Source organism: Sceloporus occidentalis, unplaced genomic scaffold (genome assembly GCF_023333645.1).
Source record: "Sceloporus occidentalis isolate IW3139 unplaced genomic scaffold, rSceOcc1.0.p SCAF_21, whole genome shotgun sequence".
NCBI lineage: Eukaryota > Metazoa > Chordata > Lepidosauria > Squamata > Phrynosomatidae > Sceloporus > Sceloporus occidentalis.
In genome coordinates this window covers 6,502,317-6,525,262 of record NW_028317001.1, presented here as the reverse complement: position 1 = coordinate 6,525,262, position 22,946 = coordinate 6,502,317, and the positions used below count along the sequence as shown (strand labels likewise).

At 41.8% G+C, this 22,946-nt stretch overlaps 1 protein-coding gene and 1 pseudogene across 1 annotated transcript in view; one reads left to right on the top strand and one right to left on the bottom strand.

Moving 5' to 3' along the window:
- The window catches only part of LOC149301496 (uncharacterized), a 303,670-nt gene that overhangs the window by 129,320 nt on the left and 151,404 nt on the right, over positions 1 to 22,946 (bottom strand). The gene's annotated exons all lie outside the window — the stretch shown is intronic.
- LOC149301499 (uncharacterized) overlaps positions 1 to 22,946 on the top strand; it is a 65,361-nt pseudogene that overhangs the window by 3,669 nt on the left and 38,746 nt on the right.

Below are 22,946 nucleotides of genomic sequence, written 5' to 3'. Positions count from 1 at the left end.
TCCCATATGTTCCAGAAGGATACTGTGGTCAGTGGTATTGAAGGCCGCTGAGAGGCCTTCAATAGCACCAGCAGGGTCACACTTCCCCTTTTGAAAGAGCTGTCGATTGTCAGACAGAGATCACCGACTAAGGTGACCATGGCAGTCTCAACTCTGTAACCCGTCCTAAATCCAGTTTGAAATGGATGTAGAAAAATTCATTTCTTCCAAGACTGCTTGGAGTTGAATGGCGACTGCCCTCTCAATTGCCTTGCCTAAGAATATTAAGATCCAAACTGGCCTGTAATTGTTTCTGTCCAGAGGGTCAAGGGAAGGCTTTTTGTAGAAGTGGTTTAACCACCGCCTCTTTGAGGCAAGATGGAAGAGAGCCTTCCCTGAAAGATGCATTAGTTATATTTTTAGCAGCATCTTGATGTTATCTTCCCCCTGGATGGCCAGCCAAGATGGGCAAGGATCAAGAGAGCAAGTGGTCTTTTTCATACTCCCAAGGAGCTTGTCCACATCCTCTGTACTAATGACTCAAATTGATCCAGAATAACAGTATGGGCAGAGGCCCTGGATACCTCTCCTGTCACTTCTGTCGTAAGGCCGGCATCCAAATCGGCTCTCATCTGAGAGATTTTGTCTGTGAAGAAGTTATTAAAAACATCACAGCAGGCTTTTGTAGGTTCTAATAAAGAGTTCAGGGTTCTGGAAGCTATATATTAAATGGGACAGTGTTGAAAAATATGTAGTTTGGCAAATGGGTGATATAACCCAAGAAAATGGTTTAGTTCACAGAGACTGGAAGAATCTTAAAGTAAAAGTTGAAAGAATAGATGTGTATATGCAGAACATGTTCACGTCTATAAACTTCACTGTCAAACATACTGGTGGCGACCAGATGACAACAAGCGTTGGTGGGACCCCAAAAGCCATCAACCAACTGGAAAAGGAGATTCAACAGAGGGAAAAAGACCAAAGATTGTGATGAACTATCTAGAGAACGGGATGATTTTGATAAGGGACACTTTAGGGTCTACAGAAGAAGATGTAAAGATTGCTCAATGCACTCAAGGAATGTGGTCCAGTGAAACAGGAGGAAGCAAAGACTTTTTACTAGATGAGGTGTTAAGTCCACAGCCGGTAAAAAGAAACACGTGGTCAGTTACAAGGACTGATCCAGAGAAGACTCCTAAAAAGGACAAGGATATAATTGAGTTGATAGACTAGAAAACCAATATATTGTTGTTTGCCATTAGTATAATGGAAGATGAAATGTTTTCAAAACCATACTGGGAACGGGGCAAAGTGGTTGGAGATAATGCTCCATCAATAAGAAAAAAGGGTTAAAAGATTAAATATGTTTGATAACAACATTTAAATGGAACATATAAAGATCTAAAGTTGGGAAAAAGGTTATTTAAGTGTTATTAAAATATTAAAACCCAACAAGTGATAAGGGATATGGTTATAATATGCTAAATGTATAAGAAAATGATGGTAAGTTGTTATAACAGGTAGAACTGATATTAGACATATGTTTAAAAGGGGAACATACAGGAAAACACCAAAGATATTTAAGTTGGTAATGGTTATTGATAAAACAAGTATATGAAATATATCACATGTGTCACCTGATGTGTGTATAATGTTATATATAATGGGTAAGTATAATTGATAACTGGGAGTTCCTTGGACCATAGAACCGTTTGGTTCTGTGTCTCAATGAACCTATTAAAGGGGGAGGCGTCTGACGGACTGACTTACAAACCAGCCAATCAGAAGCCAGAGACTCTAAGCCAATCAGGTGCTGGCTGAGGAGTTTGAAGCTTCCGCTTGGCAGTTGGGTGGAGTCAGTTAGGGTTTGCAATCCTGAGGGATGAAGCGGGAGTTCAGTGGGAGATAGTCATAGAGAGGATGGGAACGGCAGAGTCCAAGAGAGGAGTGGGTTCCCATAGTTCCTGAGGGATGGTTACTTAAGGAACTGCTTTGTCTAGAGAGGGACAGGATTAGTTCTGGAGAGTCTAGAAGAGAGACTCAGTGGAACCAGACTCAGGAAGAGGGCCTTGGCTTACATCATTTCTTGAGTGATAGTAATAGCCTGCGTGGCGGAGTTGTTGTTATTATTATTATTATTATTATTATTATTATTATTGAGTTAAAACCAGCCCAGTATATATGTAACAAAAGAAGACATAGTAACAACTCCATCTCAAAGATACCTTTGCCTATTCTGTGTTAAAAATAAACTTATATTCTTGTTAAATCAGCCGCTTGGTCTGTGTTTTAAAATCCATCCACACGACTGTCCTTCAAACACCCAAAGAAGCGTCGGGTCAAAATAGAAGAGAGGATTGTGAATCGTTACATCATCTATTAGAGATTTAAATCTGGATCTAGGTCTTTTCCTGTCCAGATGGACTTTTGCAGGTCCTTCTGCCGTTCTAAAAATGGTTTGTCATTAAGAAGGATAGTATAGTCTGAAATGAAAATAGTAATTTAGGCGGTACGTTCATTTTAACTGTCCTGATCCTTCCCAAGAGGGATAGGTTGAGTTTAGGCCATCTATTGGGATCTTGTTTGATATCACCCCATATTTTCTTGTAGCTGTTTTTAAAGAGCTCTTGGTTTTTAGGGGTGAACTCAACACCTAGATATTTGACCTTTTCTTCCACTTTAAAGCCAGTCACTTCTTGTAGATTTTCCTGATCATTCTTTTGTTAAATTTATTGGTAACATTTTTGTCTTATTCCTGTTAATCCGGAAACCTGAATGCTGTCCGTATTCCTTTAATTTATAAATTTATAAAGCAGGGGATTAACACTTTCTATTGGGTCAGATAAGTATATCACCACGTCGTCCGCGTATAGTTTAAGTTTGTACTCTTCCTGTTTTATTTCCATGCCTTTGGTCTTCTTATCTCCTTTAATGCTAGGACTCAGAGTCTCTAAAGTGGCCATAAATAACAAAGGTGAGAGTAGTATCTCTCATTACAGGTAACGCCTTCATTTTCCCCCATTAATAATAAGCCTCGCTGTTTGTTTTCTATAGATTGCATCTATCCAGATGATAAAGCTATCTCCTAAAACCATTTTTCTTAAGGTTTCCAGCATGAAGTTCTAATTAACTTCATCAAATGCCTTTTCGGCCTCAAGAAAAATCATAGCTGCTTTTTTATCTATTTTCTTCTCATAGAAGTCTATAATATCTAGTAAATTCCTCGTGTTGTTTCTAAGGTGCCTTTTTGGGAGGAATCCTGTTTGGTCTTCCTTTATGATATTTTGTAGGGTTTTCTAAAATCTTTCTGCTAAGACCATTGCAAAGATTTTATAATCGTTGTTAAGGAGAGAAATCGGTCTGAAATGTTTGACCTCCAGCACCTCTTTATTTTCTTTAGGAATCAGTGCAATATCAGCTATCTTCCAAGAGTCAGGCGTTATTCTTTGTGAGAGTCTATTCGTGATTTCTACTAGGGGTTTAATTAGCTCTTTCTGTAAGCTCTTGTAATATATTGCTCTTAGGCCATCCGGCCCTGGTGCTTTGGATGCCTTGGTTTTACTGGGCAGACTCTTCTGTTTTGCGACCCAGGAGCTTGCTCTAAACATCTTCTCCACCTCAAGGAGAAAAGATTCATTATCTAGGTCCATAAATTCAGCCAAGGCCGGTATTATCCTTTTATATAGATCTTCATCCTTCTGTTCAGGAAGACCTCTTATTCTAAGACATCGCTCCGTAAATCTTTAATCGTAAATCTCTAATTTAATTCTTTCTGCTGTATCTTCAGTATGTTCTTTTGTTAATCTCTCTATCTCTTTTCCCGATTTTTTATTTTCTTCCTCCAGGAATGTCACTCTTTCCCTGGTTTGTGATAATTAAGATGTTATCTTTTCCAGAGAGTATTTATGTTAAGCAACGGGTGGACACTAAACCAACAGAATCCCCAGACTTTCCCTAGTCTTTAAGCTGAGGCAAATACATTCAATGTGGTCCATCTTACGGATAGGTATCCTGGCCAAAGCAACATTGTCTTTATGGGCCAAAGCGACGTCCTCTTACCTGCTCACTGATGGAGAACCCGGCTGGTAAGGCCCGATCCCAGGTGGCTGAGCTCTCATCACCCAGCCAGGTCTCCATGAAACAAGCCAGGTCAGCCTCTTCATCCAGTAGGAGATCATGGACTATGTGTGTTTTATTTTTGACTGACCTGGCATTACACAAGAGCAGGGAAAGCTTCTGTGGTTGATTTGGTATGCTCTCCAGCCCTTTTGGGATAGCAGGGTGAATGGAAGGGGAGAGAGATATCTGTCAGGGTCCTAATTGCAGCCCCTCTTGCATCGCAAAAGGCAGTACTTTGAAAAAGGAACAGCTTTTATTGAAGAAGATACATACAATAGAAGTGACTTTTTTGTCAGGAATGAAAGAACTTATAAACCTATCACTTTTCTAACCATATCAATTAACTCCACCCCATTAGCCAATAAATTATTAATTGGATAGCCTTTTCCCACGCAGTGTCCTCCCATATGGGATTCTGGCAGCATTTCTAAAAACAATTAAGCTCTCATGTGCCTTGGACCATAGAACTCAGCCACACAACAGTTTAATTAACATTATGGCTTAACAATATGTGTGTGTGTGTGTGTGTGTGTATCTATATATCTCTATCTATCTATCTATCTATCTATCTATCTATATCTATAGATATAGATATATAGATATATTATGAAACCTCAGCCATCCCAATCTAATACGATACCATATTTTATATATATATATATATATATATATATATATATATATATATATATATAAAATTAAAAGATAAGAAGCATAAACCCATAACAACATAATACAATATAACAATACCAATAACTCTCTAGGTTCCCCCTCCTTTTACAGAAACCAGTCTTTTAAACCCAAGCCTCTGTTAGAAGGGTGATTCCTGCACATTCCAATCCTAGCAAACAATCACATTCTTTAGCCATGATCTCCCTGCCTCTTTCTAGTATCTTCAATTAAAGCACATATTAAAACATATTTTTAATGCACCATAAATCCCAGCTATCTTAACTCTAATTTAAAGCTAAACCTATAACCCTTATGGCATCAATCCCTAAATGAATAAATGCATGAATGAAGGGATTCATGACATATTGTGACTTCAGGCTGGTGCTCTTTACCTGAATGGGACTGGCCCATTGTGATCTCAGGCCGATGCTCCTTCTCTGCTGCCATGAGATGGGACCATTCTGAATTTAGGCTAGTGCTGATTACCTGAAGGACTGAGATGTGGCCATTTTGACTTCAGGCTTCTGCTCCTTGGGTGAAGGATTGAGACGGTGCTATTGTGACTTCAGGGTGGTGCTGTAAACCTGAAGGATTGAGACTGTCCCATTGCAACCTCTGGCTGATGCTCCTTGCCTGAAAGATTGAGATGGGAGAATTGTCACTTCAGACTGGTGCTGTATACCTGAAGGACTGGGACTGGCCCATTGCGTGTCAGAAACAGTGTATAAGGGTTCTGTCATAAAGAGTAAAAATATTAGGGTTTGGTAATTAGAGTTAATGTAGGAGTGATAGTTGTAGTTCATAATAGGCAGTGTAGAGTGATGAGTTATAGAAAGCATGTAATGGAAAATGATAGAACGACAGATGGAGTGGCTTTCAGATGAAGGAGGGCATTTGGAGAGGGGCTGGGGTTGCAGCTGGAGACTGGTTATCAAGGAGGAGTGAAGCTGGCTTGGGAACACCGCTCTTCAAGGTGAGGCTGTCTGGGAGAAGGGAAGGGGGAGTATACACAACCTTAGTATCTATGCAACCTCCGCTTGTGTTGCTTTAGCTTGGGAATTGGGGGCTTGCTTAGGGAGGGGTTGAGTGGGTTAAGAAGGGAGCAAGTGCCTTTGGACTTCAGACTTTGCAAAAAGGTGTTAATGGATGTTTCTGCCTGGATTCATTAATAAAGCTTCTTTTGTTTCAAATGAGTTTTATTTTTTGAGCACAAGACTGACTCCAGATCTCACCATTTGCAAAGTCTCACAGTTTTAACTCCAAGGGAGACCGAGGAACAAGAAGAGTTCCTGGAGATCCTGGTGGTGGAGGAGCACCTGCCTTCTTCAGAGGAACTAGGGCCAAGCCCAAGACTGGGAAACCTCCTGAAGCTCACACCATCCAGGCCACCACTGGAGGATTTGGGTTTCCGGCCCCAGACTGGGGAAAGGAAGGCCGTCGGGGGTCAGAGTGACAGCCTGGGACCTGGCAGTGGGGGAGTCGCTTGATAGCCGCCCCAGGACAGAAGAACCCCAGGTAGACGTTTATTGAATGGACGAAGACATAAAGGAATTAAAGGACCTTATGAAGTGGATGGCGCCCAAGTTAAAGATGCGGAGGAGGAAGACGTCAGAGGCGAACCGAGGGAAGCTGATGCTCCTTGCCTGAAGCATTGAGACTGTCCCATTGTGATCTTTGGTTTTCAAACTCTTCACCATTTTAGTCGCCCTGCTTTGGACGTGCTCCAGTTTCTCAACGTCCTTTTTTAATTGTGGTGCCCACAATATTCCAGGTGACCAAAGCAGAATAGAGTGGCACTATTACATCCCTTGATCTAGATACTATACTTCTATTGATGCAGCCTAAAATCGCATTAGCCTTGTTAGCTGCCGCATCACACTGTTGATTCATGTTCAACTTGTCGTCTACCTGGGTCTCCCAGATCACTTTCACACGTAGTTTCATTCATCCAGGTGTCTCCATCGTATATCTGTGCATTTCATTTTTCCGCCCTAAATGCAGTACCTTACATTTCTCCAAATTGAATTAAATTTTGTTAGCTTTGGCCCAGCTTTCTAGACTATTCAGGTCATTTTGAATTTTGATCCTGTCCTCTAGGGTATTAGCTACACCTCCTAATTCGGTTTCATCTGCAAATTTGATAAGTATGCCCTCATTCCTGTCATCCAAGTCATTGATAAGGATGTTGAACAGAACCCCACTGGACACCCCACTGGTCACTTCTCTCCAGGAGGAAAAGGAGTCATTGTTGAGTGCCCTTTCGGTTCGGCCAGTCAACCAATTACAAATCAATGTAACAGTTTCCTTGTCTAGCTTGTTTCATGTTTTTGTTTTATATACCGTTTAATTTGGTTAATTGCTATTAGTGAATTGCCCAGAATGTCCACCAGATGGCGCTCCAGGATAGAAGTTGGTGAGAAGCCCAAGGAGGCTGCAGTGCCCTGAGTATCCACAAGAAGGCGGCGCTGTATTAGGAATGTTCTTGATTGATAAAACCGAAGTCTATGGGGACTAATGTGATTTTCCCATTGGCTCCCATTCCTGAGGGGGCGTGGCCTCCTTCCCTTTACCTGGACCTTCCTCCGCTCCCATTGGCTGCTGTTCACCCCCCTCAGTTGCCCTGAAAGCGAAAGGACCACCAGAAGGAAATGGGGGGACTTGCAGCGCTGCATCGTGGGAAATTTGCAACCGGGGGGTTTGCGGTGTTGAAACAGAGCAGAAGCGAAGCTGCATTCCACAGCAGACCAATTCGGAGTGGAATCGGAGTGAGCTTGGAAGCGGTTCCTACTTCCATTAACCCCTGAAGCTGTTATTAGGGATGTTTGAAGGTAATCTGGATAAGAAACATGAGAAAACCTTAATGTATATGGTTTCTATCGCCAGGATCCTGTATGCAAAGAAATGGAGATCGAAAATGCTGCCCAGTCTTGAAGGATAACTATTTCCACCAAATTCAGAATTAAAGGCCTGTTACAGACTGCCAAAATAAAGCTGCTTCGGGTCTCTTTGGAGGTATGCTATTTAAATGATGCATGCATCCTAACAATCTGGAAGCTGCACCAAAAGCTGCACTCTGGTGCTTAGGAATGGAGTGTGGCTTTGGCATGACCTCCGGACTCTTAGGACCCATGCATCATTTAAATAGCATACCTCCAAAGAGACCCGAAGCAGCTTTATTTTGGCAGTCTGTAACAGGCCAAAGTAAAGGGTAAACCGTGCCAACAACAAAGTAAACCAATAGATTTCTTCCAGCATGCTTTCAGAGAGAGAAAAGTAATTATCTCTTTAACCTCTAACATAGTATCCCAAGATCTAGCTGATAACAGCATATAATTATATCACCCCATTTCTTCTTAATGTGGTCTAAGACTTTGCACCAGTCCTTAGAAACAGTCTCCCAGGAGCCTTCTTTAATCCCACAGGAGAGTTTATCCATTTGTATCATTTCATATCAGTAAACATACCATCTTCTAGAACTTATACTTCAAATGGACAACTGAACCGACAGAAGAGAAGTGGATTGCAAGAGAGGACTAAGCTTTATAAATCAGTGGTGGCGGAAGTCTTTTAGTGTGGAAGATGAGAATGTTAGAAGAAGTAGTTGATAGATTAGCAAGGTGTGTAGAAGATGTAGATTCAGAGGCAGATTCGTAAAGAGAAGAGGGAAGATTAAGTAAGTGAAGAAGGTTAGAGTATGTATGAACGAGGAGGAAGAGACACGGGAAAGTGTGATTAGTTGGATGAGAGAGGTAAGAAAGATAAAAGGAGCGGGGAGCTGATCTGAAGAAGGTATGAGATGGGAGAAGCCACAGAACTGATTGTTGAATTCTGAGGATAAAAGGCTACATACAAATATTGGTACATCATAGACCTTGTCAATGTAGCTGTAGGTTGTTTTTTATAAAGATGTATGTATGTTTTATTTTAAACTCAATAAACTTTATTTAAAAAGAAGAAGAAAGCAATCGCCTGTGATAACACAAAACGTTGTCGCCTGAATTCGCATCATTGGACCTGCAGTGGCTTCGGATCCGAGCTGCAAAGAGCTGCAAAAACCTCCATGTGATAAACACAGTCTTTGAGATTTCACAAGGCCCTGTGGTTTTGGGAACAAGAAGCTAATTATCATAATTGTTGTTAATGATGATGATGATGATAATATCCCATTCTCTCTCATAAAGGGACACAACTGGAATTACAAGTTTCAGAAAAAAAACTCTCTTTTCCTGGCGTTTGCACCCATTGCTCCGTCTCCCAGTGTCCTCCGCTGGGAGGAGAGAGAGCATGGAATTCTGGGAAAGGCTGGCGGTTGGCTTGGAGCCTGAATAAAGTTCTAGAAGGCTGGTGGCTTTGACCATTGGCTGCTTAGGAAGAAGAAGGGCTCCTTCTGGGTTTCCTTGGTAGTAAAGGGAAGGTGGGGGCCTCGAGATGGCAATGGGGGACCCCCAAATTTGGTTCCTCTGTGAGAAGGATATGGCTGAGGGGGAAGAGCCCCCATTTTGGAGCCAAGGATGGGGGTCTGGAGGGTCTTCTGTAGGGAGGCAGCTTTGGGGGCTGGAAGCAAGGAAGCCCCCTCCTCCTCACCTCTTCTCCGGCTGCCAGGCCTCCTCTCCTCTCTTGGGAGTCTCTGTGGGGCCCTGAGATTTTGGAGAGGGATCCAAGAGAATCAAAGGGAGGCTCTTAAATCCCTCCACTTGCAAGATACAAGGTGTTGGTTGTAACCTTAAAGCCCTACATGGCTTGGGTCCAGACTACTTGCAGGATTGCCTTCTTCCATACAATCCTCTCTGCACTGGAAAAAGTCTCCTAAAGCCTAAGAAGACTAGATTGGCTACAACAACCCAGAGCACCTTTTCCTCTGCCTCTCCTAGGCTTTGGTTTGACCTTCCGGAAGAGATCCGTCACATCACCACCTTAGAAGCCTTTAAAAAGGCTGTTAAGGCGGATCTCTTTCAGCAGGCCTTTCCAGATTAGACTTTTCACTGTCACTGACACTGTTATTGTTAACGATAACCCGGCTACCCTGCATAGATAGAAGTTCTCCCCTCAGCCTCTCCACCCTAATGTTAGACCATTTTATCTTTCTCTTATCTGTATTGTAATTTATCTTACTTAGAGCCCATAGAGACAGGCCAAAACAAAGCTCCTTTGGATCACTTTGGAGGTATGCTATTTAAATGATGCATGTGTCCTAAGAGGCCAGAAGCCATGACAAAGCCATGCTACAGTCCTAAGGACTGGGGTACAGCTTTGGTGCAGCTTCTGGCCTCTTAAGATGCATGTGTCTCTGAACAGCATTCCTCCAAAGTGACCCAAAGCAGCTTTATTTTGGCCTTTCTGTTCAGGCCCATAATTTACTTCTATAATTGGGACTGGGGTGCAGGAGGGAGGGTTAGGGTTTGGCTATTGTTTTAAATGTATATTGTATTTTATTACTTTTTCTTGTAACCCACCTTCATTCCTTCGGGAAAAGGCGGGATCTAAATATATCATCATCATCATCATCATCATCATCATCACCCAGAGTTAGAGGGCATAGGAGTGGAATGGAGTCATCACTGTTTTATATAATGATGCAGAAATGCATCAGTCAGCAGCCTTCAAAGGAGATAGAAGGAGATGACATTGTAGATTCTTTTCTGTGTATTAAGTGAACTTTGGATAGAGTAGAAGAATGTAAATTGAGTAACAAGATAGAAGTGTAGTAGTAAAGTAAATATGAAATAGAGAAAGAAATGAAAGTTATGATACATGGTAAAGTATAGAATAAATTAGAAGTGAGGAAGCTGAAATGAGATCTTTCTTATTCTTCTAGAAGGGAGAAAGAAAGGGAGAAAGAAGATAGATGTGGTAAAAAGAGAGTTATGTAGTTGAAGGTATGTGTAAGTGTAGAAGGTAGAGGATAGAGTTGGGTAGAGTGGAATGATGAGAAAGAGAGTGGTAAAGTTATGAAGGAGAGAGAGAGAGAAAGGAGGAGCGAGGTGGAAAGAATCAGAAAGAAGGTAGTAGGGAGGTAGGATGACATGCAGTTTAAAGAATAGAGGAGGTAGGAAGGAGAAAGATGTAGATGGAAGAAGTAGATGCTAATAATAAGAACAAAAAAAGAATAAGTGTGATGTATGTTTGAATCGTAATTTTATTGATTATATGGTTGTTTATTCTGAAAATAAAAAGAATTTGAACATTATTTACAGTTTGACCTCAGTATCTGCTGAGGTTTGGTTTCAAGACCCCACGTAGTAACCAAAATCTGTGGATGTTCAAGTCCTATTACAAACAATGGGGTTGTAGTATGATGTGCCTTACATAAAATGGCAAAATCAGGGTTGGCTTTTGGGGGATATATTGAGATGCAGAATCTGTGGATCCTGAGAGCTGACTGTGAAATGTTAAAAAGCAGTTGAAATCATCCTATTAAGAGAAATGCAACCCATGTAATTGGACTCATGGAGAAGTGGTCAGATGGAACCAAGGAGAATGTGTTTCTTTGGTTGGTTTCCCTGGAAGCAATTGAGAATCTTGACCAAGGTGGGAGTTGAGTCAGTTGAGGCTGAGAGAAGGAGGAGAGACCTCAGGACAAGAGCATTTCTCTGGGTTAGTTTGCCTGTTTCCTATTTTATGTTAGTGTTTTGAATACTGTCTTTCTTACAGTGGAACCTACTCCTGCTTTGTGAAGGCATCACAAGTTGGACTGGTTGATTTCACCTGAAAGCATCCTTCTTATTAATTCCTATTGTATGATCTTTGAACTGTATGGTTGTGTTATTTATTACATTTCATCCCACCTTTCTCCCATGGATGGGTCTCAAGGTGGCTTAGGATACAAAATATAGAATGAACAAAAGCATTTCTTCAAAAAGAAAACATATTAGTAAAATAAGGATACTGCTGTTCCTTCAGTTGGAAGATTGTTCTCCAACATCTGCAAGGGATAATGTTAACTGGGAGGGAAAGAGGACATTGGAGGACAATGGCTTGGAGTTATATCACATAGACAGTAGTGAATGGAGACTTCCATGTTAGTGGGTTGGTGAATCTGCTCTGTCTTTTAGTCTGAGCTCTCTCTGGTGCTGACTCTATTTTGGAAATGGGCTCCAGCCCATGGATGAAAACCTGGAGGAAATTCAATGCCCCAATAATATGGAAGTCACAGTCTGAACTGTGTGAAATGTGGTTTTTGTTTTGCTGTTGTCTGTCCTGAATTTCCCATCTCCACTAAATGAGCCCAAGATCAAGCAAGAAGAGAGAAGGAGAAAACTGTGTCTCCTTCCACTTTCTCAACCCCATTTAGAAATGTATGAACCTCTTTCTTGGCCATGATTAGACACAGATTTGCTTCTTAACAAACACAAGGCTTGTAGTCTTTCACAGAAGACATATTATTTGGGAGGCAGTTCAAGAAAAATCCTACCAGGAAGGTGCCCCCAATTTCTTTTCTAGGCATAGAGGCTGGTGGGCTTTTCATCCACAGTCAAACGGTGGAGGTGTCCTATGACAAACCTCCTTTGAACACATACAAATGAAGAACTGCCGTCAACTTGACCACTAGTGAGCCTGTTAAAAGTTTACATGCATGAAGGGAGTTCTGCCTGATATTTCCTATGATGCTTCTCCTGAGTTTCACTTAATTTGCTGAAGTAAAATTGTATTTATTTGTTAGACTGTTCTTATACTTAAAACAAAAATCTTCTCCAAAGGACTTGGGAAGAAGAAAGGTCCTCCATAAAATTGTCTGGCCTTAAGATGAATGACAAAGGCATCATGCAAAATGAAGAAGAGATGGCGATCGTGAACCAGACAATTCTTTCTGACCCAGAGGAAGGGAGCCAAGTGAGTCTGGGACACTTTTATGCAATAGGTTCTTGGCCTTAGGAGAGAAGACGCAATATGGAAAAGGGGCACCAGCTCCTCTTTCTACTCTTTGCTCAAATGGACAGGTTTTCTCTGACCTACGGAGTCAAAGCAGCCCATTTGGATGTTGAATGCGGATTGGAGGATGACTCACATTTTCCTCTGGGATCTTACTGGCATGGCTACAGGAACATGGATCTCATAGAATCAGATGACGACCTGGAACTAACTGACAAGGTACAGAAGAAGCCTATGCACTTTCCATGTGTTTTAGAGTTGGGCAGCGTGTTCACATCTGGCTGTCTTGCAAAGAGAGTTAGTTATTCCTCCCCACTGAGAATTTATCCTTAAAGTAACGGAGGTCAGGGCAGGAGAACATTAAATCCACCCCAAACTTTTTACTGAACTCTCTTCCCTCCAATAAATTCATTGCTTCAGACAGTCACGATTAAAACCAACGTTATGTCATTTAAGTATATTTTTCACAAACAGCACACAAAATGGCCGCCAGAACACAAAATGGCCACCAGTGTGGCTGGGGCTCCAGGGTCCCTCAGTCCATGATACATCAGAGAGTCCACACAGGAGAGAAGCCATACAAATGCCAGCATTGTGGGAAATGTTTTTCTCGGAAGTAAATCCTAATGATACATCAGAGAGTCCACACAGGAGAGAAGCCATACAAATGCCAGCATTGTGGGAAATGTTTTTCTGGGAAGTCATACCTAGTGAGACATCAGAGAGTCCACACAGGAGAGAAGCCATACAAATGCCAGCATTGTGGGAAATGTTTTTCTGGGAAGTCAATCCTAATGATACATCAGAGAGTCCACACAGGAGAGAAGCCATACAAATGCCAGCATTGTGGGAAATGTTTTCCTCAGAAGTCAAACCTAGTGACACATCAGAGAGTCCACACTGGAGAGAAGCCATACAAATGCCAGCATTGTGGGAAAGGTTTTTCTTGGAAGTCAGACCTAGTGAAACATCAGAGAGTCCACAGAGGAGAGAAGCCACACAAATCCTAACATTATATTTGTCAATAACGAATACAACAAATATATTTTCAATCCCGCAGTGCAAAGAAAAGGCCCTTATGATCTTATTTGTAAAATTTGTCTGTCAATATGTCTCTATGTTTTCAAGTTGGATTTTGTTAAGTTTAGGTTTTACTTGCCAATAGTATAGACAATTGCTTTGGGTTGTCAATTTGGCTGGGGATTGTGGGTTGTGGTATAGGTTAGGTAGATGGGAGGTTGGGATTTGTTGCAGCTGGTTAGAATAGTTATGGGAATTATAGCTTTTGCAATGTGTGGGATTTTGGCTTAAGAAAGTTGGAGGCAGGTATTAACAGAAAGGGCTAGTTTCTGGGAATGGCAAAAGGGGGCCTTGTTACCTGTGGGGCAGAGACTGTGGGAATTGGAGGTGGGGGCTAGGTTTGGAAGAGGGTGATATTTTAGGTTTTAGGGGTTTTAATGTATTGTTTGGATTGGAGTGGTCAGTTCTGGCTTAATCACTGAATCTCTATGTGTTCTCAATAAAGTTCTTTACTGTTTCAACACACTGGACTTTGATGCACAGAATTTCTGAATTTGCCCAAAACTGACCCTTTCTTCTCTCCTCAGTTCTCATCTCCATTCCCAGCCATAAGAACAGCACAGACACACAGACACAAACATACAGGATACACAGAGAGAGCTATATTTCCAAAGCAGAGCCTTCCTTTCCTGCCTTTCCCTCCTGAGTCCAGCTCTGCACCTTGGCCTCCATTGCGGTCTCCTCAAATGAAGAAAGGAGGGAAGGAAGGAGAGGCCACTGAACCCCGGCGCATATCTTCCTTTCCCACAAAGGCCGCCAGCGGAATAAGCAGCAACATCTAGGCCCTGGCAATCCCTGCGCATGCTGAGGAGGGGCCTTTGGGGCTATATGCGCCTGCACAGTCTCAGCCCCAGAAGCCATTGCTGCCCTCACAGTCTGTTCTGAGGGAGGGAGAGAAGTGGGGAGAGCCCTTGTTCATTCAGAGGAATGGCTGGAGGGGAGAAGCCCCTCTTCGCCCCCCAAAGAAAGGCAGGGGTCCTGCAAGGCCTCCTATCCCTCTTTCCTTCCCTGCCCCCTCCTTGGGGGATTCCTTGGGTCCCAGGTACTTGGGGAATTATTATGAGAAATGTAGGCCGGTGGGACCCTTGGAGAGAGGCATGGCCATGGAGGGGAGGGGGATCCAAGGTAAAAAGGTCTTTGAGGAGCCCCCTCCCTCGTGGAAAGTGGGGCCGAGGAGAACCCCTCTCTTTTGATGCCTCATTTGGGGAAGAGTTTTGTGCCAAATAGAAAGCATCACACAGGATAGGATTCAGTAGCATTTTTCTTGGGGGGGGGGGGTTTAGAGTCCTGGGGGAGGGGGCTCTGGGGGGGAGAGAAGAGCCAAAATCCTCTTGGCCAAAGCCAAGAGGAGGGAGACGGAGGGACCTCAAAACTCTGGCAATCCCCTGTCAACCTGGGAACTAGGCTTAGAGACCCACAGGATCCAGATTGGGCACCCCCTCACATACTTACCTTTTCCTTCACAGCAACCCTGCAGAGGAGGACCAACAGAGAGACCCACAGCCCCAGAAACACCCCCCCCCCCAGTTCTGGGAGCATACTGAAAGGGCTTTTGACCCCCTTGAAGAGAAGTTATTATTATTATTATTATTATTATTCTACTTTTTCCTCAATGGAATCAAAGTGGATTACAGTAATAAAATAACATACAATTTAAGAAATACAATTAAAATTCCAAACCCCCAACCCTTCTCCCAATTATAAAAACATTAATCAACCCTTAAAAATCCTATTAAACAGCAAGAAAATTAAAAACTTTCATAACACAATACAATAAAAAAAGCTTTTCGGGCAAGAAATGGGTTGTTTTCTGAAGGAGAGGTGGGAGGGCAGGAACGATATACATCAATAGCAATTTCCATCACACTAACGATGGCAAGGGTAAGGGTCAGGAGGAGGGGGAGGCAAGTCAATAGATCTCATCTAGTCTGGAAAGAGGTCCGTCTTAATAGCCTTCCTAAAGGCTTCCAAGGTGTTAATAGGACGGATCTCATCCGGAGGTCGTTCCAGAGTGAACCAACACCTTGTATCTTGTCCAGAAACTAATGGGCATCCAGTGGAGGGATTTAAGAACCGGTATAATGTGGGCAGTTCTAGAAGTGCCTGTAACCAACCTGGCTGCCATATTCTGTACAAATTGAAGTTTCTGAACTTGGCACAAGGATAGCTCCATGTAGAGTGCATTACAGAAGTTGAGCTGAGAGGTGACCAGCGCATGTGCTACTGTTTCAAGGTCTCCCTGCTTCCCACCCCATGTCTCCGAATGATCTCACCCAGCAGCTGCATGTAAATGTTGAATAGCATTGGGGACAGAATCATGGTTTGAGGGATGCCCGACTTGAGCTCCCTCTTGGATGAAGAACTGTCCCCAAGTGACAGGAATCTGCCTGAGAGGTAGGACCTGAACCATTGGAAAGCCGTGCCCCAATTCCCAACTCTCCCATATGTTCCAGAAGGATACTGTGGTCAATGGTATTGAAGGCCGCTGAGAGGTCTTCAATAGCACCACCATGGTCACATTTCCCCTTTTCAAAGAGCTGTCGATTGTCAGACAGAGATCACCGACTAAGGTGACCATGGCAGTCTCAACTCTGTAACCCTTCCTAAATCCAGTTTGAAATGGATGTAGAAAAATCCATTTCTTACAAGACTGCTTGGAGTTGAATGGCGACTGCCCTCTCAATTGCCTTGCCTAAGAATATTAAGATCCAAACTGGCCTGTAATTGTTTCTGTCCAGAAGTCAAGGGGAAGGCTTTTTTAAGGAGTGGTTTAACCACCACCTCTTTGAGACAAGATGGAAGAGAGCCTTCCCTCAAAGATGCATTAGTTATATGTTTAGCAGCATCTTGATGGTATTTCCCCACTGGATGGCCAGGCAAGATGGGCAAGGATCGAGAGAGCAAGTCCTCTTTATCATACTCCCAAGGAGCTTCTCCACATCCTCTGTACTAACTGACTCAAATTCATCCAGAATAACAGTATAGGCGGAGGCTCTGGATACCTCTCCTGTCGCCTCTGTCGTAAGGCCAGTATCCAAATCGGCTCTCATCTGAGAGATTTTGTCCGCGAAGTAGTTATTAAAAGCATCACAACAGGCTTTTGTAGGTTCTGATAAAGAGTTCAGGGTTCTGGAAGCTATACACTGGTGCCTCGGGTTACGAAATTAATTCGTTCCACCATTCCTTTCGTAACCCGAAAATTTCGTAACCCGAAAGCACTGGAAAGCCTATAGCTGCACTTTGCAGCATTTGAATTTCGCGCCGAAATGAATTTCGTAATCCGAAAAATATTTCGTAACCCGAAACAGTTTTTGCCAATCCAACTTTTTCGTATCCCGGAAATTTCGTAAACCGATCATTTCGTATCCCGAGGCACCAGTGTATATTAAATAGGACAGTGTTGAAAGATATGTAGTTTGGCAAATGGGTGATATAACCCAAGAAAATGGTTTAGTTCACAGAGACTGGAAGAATCTTAAAGTAAAAGTTGAAAGAATAGCTGTGTATATGCAGAACATGTTCACGTCTATAAACTTCACTGTCAAACATACTGGTGGCGACCAGATGACAGACAAGCGTTGGTGGGACCCCAAAAGCCATCAACCAACTGGAAAAGGAGATTCAACAGAGGGGAAAAGACCAAAGATTGTGATGAACTATCTAGAGAACAGGATGATTTTGATAAGGGACACTTTATGGTCTACAGAGGAAGATGTAAACATTGCTCAGTGCACTCAAGGAATGTGGTCCAGTGAAACAGGAGGAAGCAAAGACTTTTTACTAGATGAGGTGTTAAGTCCACAGCCGGTAAAAAGAAACACTCTGTCGGTTACAAGGACTGATCCAGAGAAGACTCCTAAAAAGGACAAGGATATAATTGAGTTGATAGACTGGAAAACCAATATATTGTACTTTGCCATTAGTATAATGGAAGATGAAATGTTTTCAAAACCATACTGGGAACGGGGCAAAGTAGTTGGAGATAATGCTCCATCAATAAGAAAAAAGGGTTAAAAGATTAAATATGTTTGATAACAACATTTAAATGGAACATATAAAGCTCTAAAGTTGGGGAAAAAGGTTATTTAAATGTTATTAAAATATTAAAACCCAACAAGTGATGTGGAGTATGGATATAATATGCTAAATGTATAAGAAAATGATGGTAAGTTGTTATAACAGGTAGAACTGATATTAGACATATGTTTAAAAGGGGAACATACAGGAAAATCCCAAAGATATTTAAGTTGGAAATGGTTATTGATAAAACAAGGATATGAAATATATCACATGTGTCACCTGATGTGTGTATAATGTTATATATAATGGGTAAGTATAATTGATAACTGGGAGTTCCTTGGACCATAGAACCGTTTGGTTCTGTGTCTCAATGAACCTATTAAAGGGGGGAGGCGTGTGACGGACTGACTTACAAACCAGCCAATCAGAAGCCAGAGACTCTAAGCCAATCAGGTGCTGGCTGAGGAGTTTGAAGATTCCGCTTGGCAGTTGGGTGGCGTCAGTTAGGGTTTGCAATCCTGAGGGATGAAGTGGGAGTTCAGTGGGAGATAGTGATAGAGAGGATGGGAACAGTAGAGTCCAAGAGAGGACTGGGTTCCCATAGTTCCTGAGGGATGGTTACTTAAGGAACTGCTTTGTCCAGAGAGGGACAGGATTAGTTCTGGAGAGTCTAGAGAAGAGAGACTCAGGGGAACCAGACTCAGGAAGAGGGCTTTGGCTTACATCATTTCTTGAATGACAGTATAGCCTGCGGCAGAGTTGTTGTTGTTGTTGTTGTTGTTGTTATTATTATTATTATTATTATTATTATTATTATTGAGTTAAACCCAGGCCTGTATATATGTAAGAAAAGAAGACATAGTAACAACTCCATCTCAAAGATATCTTTGCCTATTCTGTTTTAAAATAAACTTACAGTATATTCTTGTTTAACCAGCCGCTTGGTCTGTGTTTTAAAATCCATCCACACGACTGTCCTTCAAACACCCAAAGAAGCGTCGGGTCAAAATAGAAGAGAGGATTGTGAATCGTTACATCATCTATTAGAGATTTAAATCTGGATCTAGGTCTTTTCCTGTCCAGATGGACTTTTGCAGGTCCTTCTGCCGTTCTAAAAATGGTTTGTCATTAAGAAGGATAGGTATAGTCTGAAATGAAAATAGTAATTTAAGCCCTACATTAATTTTAACTGCCGCGATCCTTCCCAAGAGGGATAGGTTGAGTTTAGCCCATCTATTGGGATCTTGGTTGATATCACCCCATATTTTCTCGTAGTTGTTTTTAAAGAGGTCTCGGTTTTTAGAGGTGATTCTCTGTTCTTCATCAATCTTTACTACGCCTTTTCTGTCCAAAGATTCTTGTATCCTCTCCTGGGAAATATATTCTTCTTTGTATATATTTGTGAAATATTTATATAAACATTCTTTCCTATGTTTTTGGTTGGAATAAATCTCATCCCCTTCTTTAACACTTGAAAAGATCTGTTTCTCCTTTTCCTTTTTCAGTTTCCATGCTAAGCATTTGCCAGGTTTATTATCATTCTCAAAGTGTTTCTGTTTGATGTATCTTGATTGTTTCTCCTGGTCTTCTATTAGCCATGTGGATGTTTCCTTTTGAATCTTCTTAATCTGTTGTTGAATCATTTTGTTTGGGGGTTTTCTTTAAGTAATTGTTCCTTATCCTTTAACTTTTTCTGCAGTTCTTTCCAAATCTTTTCTCTATTTGTTTCCCTTTCGTAAGACTGTTTCAAAGAGAAACCCCTCATTACCGCTTTGCTTGTGTCCCAGACGATTTCTGGGCTGACGTCTCCATTCAGATTTTCTTCAGAGGAGGATTTAAATGTGTTTGTTTTGCTTTATCTAGAATTTTTCCATCTTTTAACAAAGTCTCATCTAGTCTCCATATCAGTTCCTTAGGTTTATTCTTCAAAGTCAATAAAATTGGATTGTGATCCAATAGGATTTTTGGTAAGGTTTCTCCTGCTTCCACCATTGTGCTAATAGTCGGGGAAGTCAAGAACATATCTATTCTCAACCAAGATTGATGGGTCTTTGAAAAGAACGTAAATCCTTAGACAGACCATACTTGATTCTCCAGTATCTTCTAATGTGAAGGCTTCTTTTGATTCAAAGAAAGATTTCGGCAATTTCCCTTGCTTTAAGTATGTTTTGTTGTCTGCTTTTCTATCTATTTGGGGGTCTATCAGTCCATTCCAATCTCCCATCATTAAGGTCCTATCGCACATACGGTCTGGCATTTGTTTTTTCTATTTTCCAAAGAACAGGCCTTTATTTCCTAAGGGTACATAAACCCCCACCATTAGGATCCCTTGGTCTTGTAAAGTAACTTCTACACCAACCAAGTATCCATTGGGGTCTGAGAATACCTCTTTAGATTCTCATTTATCCTTCACATAAATCACTACACCTTTTTTTCCCTCTTTTTTGAGGCTGCTATGTATTCTTTCCCCAATTTGGTGTTTTTCAGCAATCTTATATCCTCTTTATTTATATGGGTTTCCTGAAGGCAAATTACATCAAGTCTCTGTTTCCTTCAATAATGAAAAGGTTTACCTCTTTTTTTGGGCTGTTAATTCCTTTAACATTCGATGATAGGATGTCCGTCTTTTCCCGTTTCATCCTCATATTCGCCATCTATATCGTCCTCTCTTGTGTTTGGTTTCCTAAGCAATTCTCCTTCTTCTGTTTCTTCTTCTAAGCTCTCTTCCTCCGTATCCTCTTCTCCTTTTCTGGGTTGTTTCTTTCTTCTTTCTGACAGTCCCCTTTATTAGGTACTTTTTCATTCTCATGTAGAACATTTCTTGCTTTTTGTACCGAGTTGATTTGGTATCTTTTTTGCATGAATTGTCAGGATAGGCCCTGAGTTAGTTCCCATTTGTAGTAATGAAATGAAATGAAATTTTATTTATATACCGCCGTTCCTATGATCACGGCGGTTTACAACAAAATAAGATACAGCACAATACAGGTTACAAACAGCATAAAAACCATGTACTACTATACAACAATAAATCCATCCTTGTTCAATCAAATAATAAGACAATCTAAAAATACAATAAATAGTATACAAAGGCAGGAAAAAGGCAGGACATGTGAAGGAGGCATTACAGCCCATGTCCCAACAGACCCCTAACAAAAAGAAACTAACTACTCCCCTCTCCTCTATCTCCCTCCCTCTAGAGAGTCCACAACGGTGGGACCAGGCAACAGTCCTTGGCACTCCGTCCTAATGGTATAGGGGCGTGGACAGAGAGCTCTACAGGGGAGCCAGCGGGCCGGCTTTTGTAGGGGCCGCTCCCACCGGCCCCGCCCCCTGGAAAAATGCCGCTGCGGCGGCGAGCAGAGTCATCTGGGCCACCCTGCCCAGATGGAAAAGGGTGACGGCGGCGTCCTCGTCGGGGGAGCCGGCGGGCCGGCTTTTGTAGGGGCTGCTCCCACCGGCCCCGCCCCCTGGAAAAACGCTGCTGTGGCGGCGAGCAGTAGATTCCATTGCTGAGCAAAACCTTAGTCAGTGGTCCATATTCCTTCCTCTTCCTTAACACTTTACCAGAGATATCTGTAAACAATAAAATTTCATTTTCTTCAATTTTGAATCTTGTATGAAAGTGTTGTTGTAGAACTGCTTCTTTCATTTGAGTCCTAACAAAATAAATCAGGATATCTCTGGGCAGTCTCTTCTGTTTTGAGACCCAGGACCTTACTCTAAACATCTTGTCCACCTCAAGGAGAAAAGGTTCATTATCTAGGTCCATAAATTCAGCCAAGGCCGGTATTATCCTTTTATATAGCTCTTTGTCCTTCTGTTCAGGAAGACCTCTTATTCTAAGACATCTCTCCCTAAATATTTCCTCTAATTTAATTCTTTCTGCTGGATCTTCAGTATCTTCTTTTGTTAATCTCTCTATCTCTTTCCCCAATTTTTTATTTAATTCCTCCAGGAATGTCACTCTTTCCCTGATTTGTGTTAATTCTGATGTTATCTTTTCCAGAGAGTATTTATGTTAAGCAACGGGGTGGACATTAAACCAACAGAATCCCCAGACTTTCCCTAGTCTTTAAGCTTAGGTAAATACATTTGATGTGGTCCATCATACGGATAGATATCCTGCTCAAGGAAAGATTGTCTTTATGGACCAAAGGCACTCCCCTTACCTGCTCACTGACAGAGACCCTGGCTGGTAAGGCCTGATCCCAGGTGGCTGAGGTATCTCCGTGAAACAATCCAGGTCAGCCTCTTGGTCCAGAAGGAGATCATGGACTATGTGTGTTTTAGTTTTGACTGACCTGGCATTACACAAGAGCAGGGAAAGGTTCTGTGGTTGGTTTGGTATGCTCTCCAGGTCTTTTGGGATAGCAGGATGAATGGAACGGGAGAGAGAGATCTGTCAGCGTCCTAAGTGCAGCCCCTCTTGCAACACAAAAGGCAGTACTTTGGAAAAGGAACAGCTTTTATTGAAGAAGAATATACATGTAATAGAAGTGACTTTTTTGTCAGGAATGAAAGAAAGTATAAACATATCACTTTTTAACCCCACTCCATTAACCAATGAAGCTAATTAATTTGATAGCCTTTTCCTGCGCAGTGTCCTCCCTGCTGGGATTCTGGCAGCTTTTCTGAAAACAATTAAGCTCTCATGTGCCTTATCTTAACCACTGCACCTCTGGTCTTGGACCACAGAACTCAGCCACACAACAATTATATAATGAAACCCCATCAATCTCCACATAATATGATACCATATGAAAATATAATAAGCATAAACCCATAACAACATAATACAATATAAGAATAGTATTATTATTATTATTATTATTATTATTATTATTATTATTAACCTTTTTTATGAAGCGCTGTAAATTTACACAGCGCTGTACATGCAATCTTTTTAGGTAGACGGTTCCCTGCCCTCGGGCTTACAATCTAAAAAGACATGACACAGAAGGAGAAGGGAGTGGTGGAGGGAAGGGTAAGAGGTCCAGCAGTTCTTCTCTACCTTCGAGGCCTGGACCAAGGCAGATGGACTGGAGGGAGGGCTTGGCTTCATAATGGAAGGTTAATCATTTTCCAGGGAAAATACATACTCTCAAGTAGGATAATGCATATAGAGTACATAGCAATACAGGAAATGGTTAGAACAGACACCAAAAGAACATAAAATAGTAAGCGACAAATATGCAATGCCTGTG